Raw genomic sequence first — 10,084 nt, forward strand, 5'->3', positions numbered from 1 at the left:
CTCTGCTGCCAGGTCGGCTTGGGCCTGTACGATCTGCTCCCTTACCTTTGCAATCTCCGCATCATGGGCATCCTGATCCGCCGGATTGGCCTCTGCCATAAGTGCTGCTAGTGCGTTAAACAGGTCAAACAGAACTTGAACTGGTGGGGGCACAAGGCCTCCTTCCCTTGCTGCCGCTGCTGCTGCTGATCCGGAAAGCATTGCCGCTGCGGTCGAAGAGTGATTCGCCGCCTGCGTGCCGGCCATGAATATTCCAACCCGGTTGATCTAATCTTGGGGGTCCGGAACACTATCGCCATCGGAACAGCCCCTAATCCGGTCGTCTTGCAACTGGTACAATGATTCAGTCTCTCCGGTTGAGGATTCGTCGCCGGAATAGAAGACGGTCTCGCTACCGTATACTGACTCATCCTCATGCTCTCCTCCGTGGATGACTCCCACGAAGGCTCGCTTCACGGCCGGTTTAACCTGGGTAGATCTCGCACGATGAGCCGTCTCGACGAGGTCGGTGCGGATGTCCGGCTCAGGCCCAGGCTCACCAATCTTGCCGATAAACACGTGTATGCCACCAAAGGCGACCCGGTACCCGTACTCGATCGAGCCGGCTTCGGGACCCCATCCTGCATCGTCGATGTAGAGCTTGCCGCGACGACTCTTGGTCATCCGGCCCACAGCATAGCCTTCGAGTCCTTTGAGCTTGCCCTCCAAGATCATCAAACTGTCGTGCGATAGCCCCATGGTGGGCGCCAACTGTCGTGGATTTGTCACGGCAGATGTCCTCGTGAAAGGACTTAGTCGTGGAGCCATCGCTACAGGTTAACTTGAAGGGGTTAAAGCGGACACAAAGACACAAGGGTTTATACTAGTTCGGCCCCTTCGATGAAGGTAAAAGCCTACGTCTAGTTGTGATGGAATTGATGTGGTTTCGATGGCTAGGGAGCAAACAAGCTTCACCTAGGCTCGAGCTGTTGTTGTCTGTCCTTGAACCGCCGCCGGGTCGTCCCCTTATATACACAGGTGACGCCCGTCGGTCCACAGAGTCCCACACCGGTTCATACTCGTATCCCGGTTGGTCTCTCTCTGTTCCTAACTTACAATGCAAGTTTACATATCAAGCCGGTTTACGGCTACAGGTTCTAAACCGACTACAGGCCTTGGGCCTTCATCTGCTTAATCACCTTTATACTACTAATGAAGTTATGTCAGGACCCCGACTCAATTCCACATCGATCTAGCATGTAACACCTCATATCACTTTGCGGCCTCACGCACGGTATTCCCACGGGTGTCGCCTTACCTTTTCCCGGGACCGTTTGCGCCTTTTGGCACACGTATATGATAGTGTCGCTAGCATCCATATGATAAGGAGCCCGGGCTGACATGGCTAGTCGTAAACCCAAAGTGGCACAAACTTACAGGGACAGGCATCCATGACCCAGCATCGAACGTGTCGGTCATCAGCGAGTGAATCCAGGCTGTAGCACTGGGCTAGCAGGACTCCGGTGAACCGGGCTGTAGCGGGCTAACAGGACTCCGGTATTCATCGCGTGACATTTCCCCGAAGGGACAGACACAGGAACGAAGAAGGACACATGCCGGCCAGCCTAAGTGTTCCGGAGCAGTAGCAAGCTACCATGGCTCAGTGGAAACACTAGGAGACATTTCCCGGTAAGAGAGGCTACCAAGGATAAACAACTAGGTTGTCAGATCCCACACATACCAAGCATTTCAATAACATACACACAATATGCTCGATATGTGCAAACACAAAATGGCATCACAACATGACTCTACAACTCAAATATTTATTCAATAGGCTCCGAGGAGCGAGATATTACAAACATAGGTCTCATGACCCAACATTCAGAGCATACAAGTCAAAACACAAGCGGAAGCTATCATGTCTGAGTACAGACATCTATAAATGAAAAAGGCTGAAAGCCTGACTATCTACCAGATCCTGCCGAGGGCACAAGATCGTAGCTGAGGTAACAAGCTAAACGTCGAAGTCCACGCGGAACTACTAGTGAGACTGAAGTCTCTCTGCAAAAACATAAAATAGGCAAACGTGAGTACAAATGTACCCAGCAAGACTTACATCAGATCTATCTACATATGCCTCATTATCAACAAAGGGTGTGGTGGAGTTTAACTGTAGCAAGCCAGCTTTGACTCGGTGGCTAACCTGAACTACGACTGCAAGTAACTCTTTTGAGGTGGCGCACACGAGTCCACATATTCACCATATCAATACACCACTATGGGTCCGCTCCCGTCTCCCTACGAGAACGCCATCCATAGCACTCACGCTTATCTTGCGTATTTTAGAGTATCCACTTTCACTTGTCTATGAACTATGCAATGGGGTCCAAGTTTCCATATCCGAGGAATCCGGCTATTCGAATAGATAATGATAACCCTGCAGGGGTGTACTTCTTCACACACGCTCTCGCCACTTATCGCCCTGTACACGTCATGTATCTCGGCAACCTTCAAGCGGAAGCCGGGCGAGGGAGTCGGCCACGGCCTACCTAAACACTCAAGTCTCTTGTCCAGGTTTATCGCCTATTCGGGTTCCATCCGCAAGGAGATCCGGTCGGGGTGTCGCTCACGGCCCCAAACGATGTGTGCAGGGTTCCCAAGTCCACCATCCGGGTGCCACTTGGTACACCGGGCCACTGTGCCTAGTCTGTCCCAAGCCCACCTGTACCGGGTGCCACTTGGTAGACTACTAACACTACCTACAAACACCAGAAACTAGTTGCAACTCCTGGACAGAGAACAAGGGTGATTAAGAAGCCGAGAGGGGCACTTAAGCATTCCAATGTGTGGTAGTAGCTAGTCATGGATCACAAACACAGAACTCAGTTCCTGAGGACGGCTGCAATGAGACAACCCACCATGTACTCCTACATGGCCTCTCACCGCTACCTTTACCAAATCGTGTTCACACACTTAGCTCACACACAGCAGGACATGTTCACACGCCTCTGATTCATCCCTGATGAATCAGACCTAACTCAACTCTAAGCAGTAGCAGGCATGACAACAAGCATGAATGAGTAGGCACATCAGGGCTCAAACAACTCCTACTCATGCTAGTGGGTTTCATCTATTTACTGTGGCAATGACAGGTCATGCAAAGGATAAAGGGGTTCAGCTACCGCACCAAGTAACAATAATGTCGTTGTTGTCCTAATGCAGTAAAAGAGAGCAGGAGCGAGAGAGTGGGATTTTATCGGAATGAACAAGGGGGTTTTGCTTGCCTGGCACTTCTGAAGATAATATAGCTCTTCATCGGTGTCATCGAACTCATCGTCGGTATCACGTCTATCGAGAGGGGGCAAGTTCCGGCAACACAGAAGAAACACAATCAATGCAATGCACAATATGATGCATGATCATGACATGGCAAAATGAATGTGTTTTGGGCTAATGCATCTAGCAACAAGTTAAATGGGGTTGGTTTGAATACAAGATTCCAATTCAAACCCCATATGTGATTATTTAAATGCCCTTTATTTGTTTTGTCCAAAACAGAGGACAAACACTGTTCAAACATGCATGAAAATGGTACAGATGGATTCCTTGATTTTTTCTGATAATTTTTCATATATAAATTATTTAATTTGGAGTTATGGTTGAATTTTTATGATTTTTAGAAGTTTATACAACTTTCTGGAATTTCAGAATTAAATTAAATCCAGAAAACATTACTGCGTCAGCATGACGTTGGCATGACGTCAGCAAGTCAACAGGGGCCGGTCCGGGTCAAACCTGACCAGTGGGGCCCACTGGTCAGTGACTATGGCTAATCCTAATATAACTTAAACCTAACCTAGTTTAATTAGCCGGGCCGGGCCCGCAGGTCAGCGAGTCAGTGGCTAAAAAAGTTAGAAAAAACTAAACTAATTAACAGGGGCTGGCCCCACCTGTCATCGACCCAGGGGGTCAAACCCCTGGTCAACAGGGCCTAACCCGCCGGCGGTGAGTCGCCGGCGAGGCCGAGGCGGCGGAGGCCTTCGGGTTTCTTGCTCCGGCGACCAAACGGACGGAGGAGGGGCTCTACGGATAGCTGGAAGGGCGCCGCGTCTTCCTGTGGAGTCGGTTGGGGTCGGGGCAGCCGGAATCGGCGCCGGCGACGACCTAGGTGGCCGCCGGAGTTCGGCCGAGGTCGAACACGGCGCTGCGGTGCACTAGAGGGAAAACGGAAGGGCTCTGCGGGCTCCTGAGAGGGCGGCGAACTTGGTAACATGCTCGGGCGCAAGCTGGGGTGACCCTGGCCACGGCAGCGCCATGGCCGGCGGCGAGGAGCAATCGGCCGCGGTGGAGAAAGAAGCTAGGGGATGAGCACGAGCTTGAGACAAGGGGGAAGAGGAAGAGGGGCTCACAGTGGATCGAACGGAGGGGTCGGCGAGCTCGGGGAAGGCCGCACGGCGATGAATTTGACGACGGCGATCCCCGGTGGCCGAGGAGGGGAATGGCGGAGCTAGCGGCATCCAGGGGCTTCCGGCGCCTTTCGTCTGGGTGGGGATGAAGAGGGAGACGAGGCGGAGCTTTCCGGAGCGTCTGCGAGGCGTGGGGTGGCCGGTAGGCGTGGCTATGGCGAGCGGCGGCGACGGCGACTCTCGGTCATGGGGGGGAAGTAGAGGAGCGAGGGGGGAGGGAGGTCCAGAGAGCGAGGGAGAAGTGAGAGGGGGTCGGGGGCTGCGTGGCGTCGCGGGAGGGACGAGGGGAGGAGGAGGCAGCCAGGCAGGGAGGAGGTGGCCGGGGCGCGTGGCCGCGCGCGCTGGGCACGTGCTTGTCCTCCTGGCAGAGGAGGAAGGCGACAGGGGGGGTAGCGGTGGCGGGCTGGGCCGCCAGCTGGAGTTGGGCCAGGTAATTGGCGCCAGGTAAGTCCTTCTGCTCTTTTTTAAATTTTCTGTTCTGTTTTATTTTTATTTAATTCTTTTGCCACTGTTTTGAATTTGAAATAATTCAAACAATGCCAAAAACTCCTCTGAATATTTGTATTTTGCTAGATGGGCTTTTCCAAAAGCTCATAAAATATTTCAGGGATATTTGAAATTATATTCTAATTATATGAATATAATTCAAATTCAAATAGCTAATGAATTAAATCCAAAGTCCCAAAAATAATTCCTTAAAAATGTTCAATATTTTGGTTGGGACCAGAACCCTTGCCAAGAATTATCAAACATTTCAGAAGAGCATTTTGGAACAATGAATGAGATTTTTAGGGTTTTTGCCCTTCTTTTATTTAGGGTTTTGAGGCTTCCAATTTTCCTCAATTCAAGTTTCGAAAATATAGACATGATGCACACATGAAGCTAGCCTAGAGCACTACCAGCAGCTAGGGATGTGACAAGTTAACCCGGCCTAGGTAGGCCGGTTCACACCTAGTAGTAATATCCCCAACAGAGGGCGCCTATGATACGTCGACACGTGGCACGGCCCAATAGAGGCCCATTCCTATGAAAAGGCCAGCCTGTTTGACTTGGTCAAAAGGTGACGGGCTGGCCCATGGAAAGCCTGTTAACGGCTTGTTCGCACATAGCCCATTTACAGCCCACTAACCCAAGGCCCGTTACACCCTATCCGAATTAGGCCCAGTAGCATCATCTGGGCATCCAATATGATTCCAGCCCATTTTCACTTCTGGCCCATGTATGGCCCATGACGTCGTTCAGCCCATATGAGGCCCTATGTAACTCTTAGCCTATTAACGGCCCGTGGTGAAACTGGCCTGCAATGAACAGTGTATCACTTTAGACCCATTAACGGCCCGTGGTGAAACTGGCCCGTAATGAACAGTGTATCACTTTATACCCATTAAGGGCCCGTTATTCAGTTGGGCCGTTTCCATCCCATGTTATCTTTCGGCCTTCTCAGAGCCCATTTATTCTTGGGCTCATTTCGAGCATTCGTTTACTTACGGCCCATTATTGTCATTTTCTGCTTGTGGGCCAAATTCAGCCCGTGGTTACAGTCGGCCCATTTGTGGTCCGTTAATACATTGGGCTGTTTTCATAGCGTCATCAAATACAACCTATTAAAGATGGCCCGTTATGGTCGCCCATGAACGGACGATTCCAACTCTAGCCTGTTTACGGCCATAATGCGGCCTGTTATTGGCCCATGTTTGGCCAATCGATCATACGGCCCGTATAAGGCCCATTGATGATACAGCCCGTAGAAGGCCCATTGTTTCTACGGCCCATAGAAGGCCCAATGTTTCTACGGCCCGTAGAAGGCCTACTATTTCTACGGCCTGTAGAAGGCCCACTGTTTTTACGGCCTGTAGGAGGCCCAGTGTCACTACAGTAAATATTAGCCCATGGTTATTGTGGCCTAGTTTTAAAAAATAGGTTATTGCAGCCACTAGCAAACCGCGAAAAAAAAACTGCACTGACTACAAGCAAACAAATAAACAAGACAACAAGGAAATAAATAACCAAGCAACTTATGCTAGGCTATCACGGCTATTACACATGTCACATCCACTGGGCATCAAAGTTCAAACCAGTGCAAATATAGGGAACACAGCAGCATATAAACGCCGCAGCAAAACAAGTCCAGAACTGAAACCACTTTAGAAGAGTTCAAGAAACAATATCCTGGGTACCCATAATGCTGGCAAGATACTTAGCAAGCTTACTAACTTTCTCTCGTTTGGCGCTTAAATCCTCCAGCGCTTGCTGTTGCACAAGAAAGTATGCATCTGAATTCTGCAGGGACTTCCTCAGTCCTTCGGCTTCTTGCCGCAGCACAGCTGACTGATGCCTTTCAGCTTGTAGCTGAGACTGAAGAAGCTGAAGTGATTCAGGAAGTGAGTTCGAAGAGCTTGTGCCAGCGGTACTGGCCAGTAACTCGAGCACTACATCAACGCAGGACTGTGGGGTTTTCTCACTGTCTACAAGATCGTTTTTATCACCTTTCTTGGATTCCAACAGGGTTGTCTCACTATCTTGAACCTTATCTTCATTACTTTCTCTACCATTGCATAGTGTGGTGCTCTTCTCCAATATTCTGTTTGCATACTACAAGAGAAACAAGCAGACACATCATAGGTTTAGCTTGTAGTATACCAAACTCATTTTGGTAAACCGGTTCAGTAGTAAGGTGGACAGGATAATAGCATGAAACAAACATATATCTATGTACTATGGTCACTATATTGTCCATATCATTCTAGTTTATGTTCCCTAATCAAGATAGAGACACAGTTCAACTCATATATTTTTAAGACACAGCAGCATAGACAGAATATAAGTGTGAGAAACTACATAGCATTGGCAGCACTTGTAATGTGCATGACATGAGAACATAACTGTTTATACAACTTAAACTGAAATCAACATAGAGCAAGAAGTTAGAAAAGCAATCCAGTTAAAGAAATAGGTTTAAAACATACCTGTTGCGCCATTGGAGTTTCAATTGGATCCTTCAAATTCGGAAGTAGTTGGTATGAGTAAATACAGTGATGCAACAGCAAAGGAGTATGGACCATAGCTACGGAATCTGACCTGAGAACAGTTGCTCTTCTGCTTTAAACGTGGAGTTTGGGTTAGCCATGGTGGTCTTCGTGCTTTGGGCACTGCAGTAGCTTTACAAACTGCTCGTGTGGGGGTACTCTGTGGTGGACATGGTGCTTTGTGAACTATAAGTGGGTTACTATCCGCTGGGGTTGCGGTTAGATGGGTTGTAGCTGGTTCTCTACCCAACGGTGTAAGTGTGCAATCTGGAAGAGTCTCAATTATGTGTGGTGGGGCTAGTTTGTGGGCCAGTACAACCATGGTTCTATCTGCATCGACGGGTAGCACTGTCTTTTGTGAAGAACGGGTTTTTGCTCCCTTAGATACTGCCATCACCCCCTCCAATTCAAGTGGCCGATAAACAAGAAAAGAAATTGAACGTACAGACATTGTATGATAGACAGATGTGGTAATTCACATATATGTTGTCTAACCAAACAGGACAGCATGACACAATTTCACATATATGCTGCCTAACTAAACAGGATAGCATGACACAGTTTTAGATATATGATGGATAACTTAACAGGATATAATGGCATAATTCAACATATGATGAGTACCTAAACAGGATGACATGACAAAACTATATGATGTCTTTCTAAAATAGGTTGGGATGAAATAATTCACATACATGTTGTCTAAGTATACAGGATGGCATGATATAATTGACATAATTGATTCATATACTAAGCAGCTGGCACTCGCATGTATGATCTCTAAACTAAGCAGATAGAATTCAATATTGTGCATATGATGTCTAAACTAAGCAATGCAAGACACCATATGCATCATACGAGAAATATAAACATTGCAACTTAGAGCATACACCTCAGGTGGGATATAGGACTGGTCATCTGTCTCTGAATCCTCCTCTAAGGAGCTCCCTGTAACCATCGAGATATATGCTTCAATAGGTACCATTGCCTGCTCTGAAGACCTTGTTTTCACTCCAGATTTTTCCATAACCAGCTCAAATGGCTGATACACATAAAGAGTAGTTCAATATACACAGATTGTCGACAAATGGAATACGTAATGAAAAAAAAGATGGCATGAGATAATTCACATATATAATGCCTGGCTCCATGGCGGTGCATAATTCACATATATGATAACTGGCTGAAAAACATGGCATTGCATAATTCACATATCTGATATAGAAAGCAAACATGAGGCATTCACACAAAGCATGTCTAATCTAAGCAGATGGCATGGCAATGCAAGACACCATATGCATGATATGAGCAATATAACCCAGCCAAGTTAGAGCATGCACCTCGGGGGGGGGGAATACGATTGGTCATCTCTCTTTGAATCCTCCTCTGAGGACCTATCTGTAACCAGCAAGAAATCTGCATCGACAGGTAGCACTGACTGCTCAGAAGACCTTGTTTTCACTCCAGATTTTCCCATGACCGACTCAAATGGCTGATGCACAGGAAGAGTAGATGAATGTATAAACATTGTTGACAAATGGAATACATTATGGAAAAAAATATGGCACGATACAATTCACATATACGATGACTGGCTAAACAGGGTGGCATTGCATGATTCACGTATATGATGCCTGGCTAAAGAAGATGGCATTGCATAATTCCCATATACTCCCTCCGTTCCTAAATATTTGTCTTTTTAGAGATTTCAAATGGACTACCACATACAGATGTATATAGACATATTTTAGAGTGTAGATTCACTCATTTTGTTCCGTATGTAGTCACTTGTTGAAATCTTTTAAAAGACAAATATTTAGGAATGGTGGGAGTATGATATAGAAACCAAACAGGTGGCATTCACACAAAGCAAATCTAAACTAAGCTGATAACATATAAGATGTATAATGTAAGCAATGCAAGGTGCCATATGCATGATATGACCAACATCAGCATGCCAAGTTAGACCAACCACCTCATGTGGTAAACAGGCATGGTTGGCTCCTTCTGAATCTCCATCTGAACAGTTATCTTCCTCTGGAATACAATCTGGAAATGCAGGAGAGGGGGGGTGAGGGAGTCCAAGATTAGGGGGTGTCCGGATGGCTGGACTAAGACCTTTGGCCGAACTCCGGGACTATGAAGATACAAGATTGAAGACTCCGTCCTGTGTCTGGATGGGACTTTCCTTGGCGTGGGAGGCAAGCTTGGTGATACGATATGAAGATCTCCTCCCCTTGTAACCGACTCTGTGTAACCCTAGCCCTCTCCGGTGTCTATATAAACTGGAGAGTTTTAGTCCGTAGGACGAACAACAATCATACCATAGGCTAGATTCTAGGGTTTAGCCACTCCGATCTCGTGGTAAATCTACTCTTGTACTACCCATATCATCAATATTAATCAAGCAGGAGTAGGGTTTTACCTCCATCGAGAGGGCCCGAACCTGGGTAAAAACATCGTGTACCTTGTCTCCTGTTACCATCCGCCTAGACGCACAGTTCGGGACCCCCTACCCGAGATCCGCCGGTTTTGACACCGACATTGGTGCTTTCATTGAGAGTTCCTCTGTGTCGTCGCCTTTTAGGCCCGATGGCTTCTTCGCTCGTC

This window comes from Triticum aestivum, chromosome 4B (assembly GCF_018294505.1).
Source record: "Triticum aestivum cultivar Chinese Spring chromosome 4B, IWGSC CS RefSeq v2.1, whole genome shotgun sequence".
Classification (NCBI taxonomy): Eukaryota; Viridiplantae; Streptophyta; class Magnoliopsida; order Poales; family Poaceae; genus Triticum; species Triticum aestivum.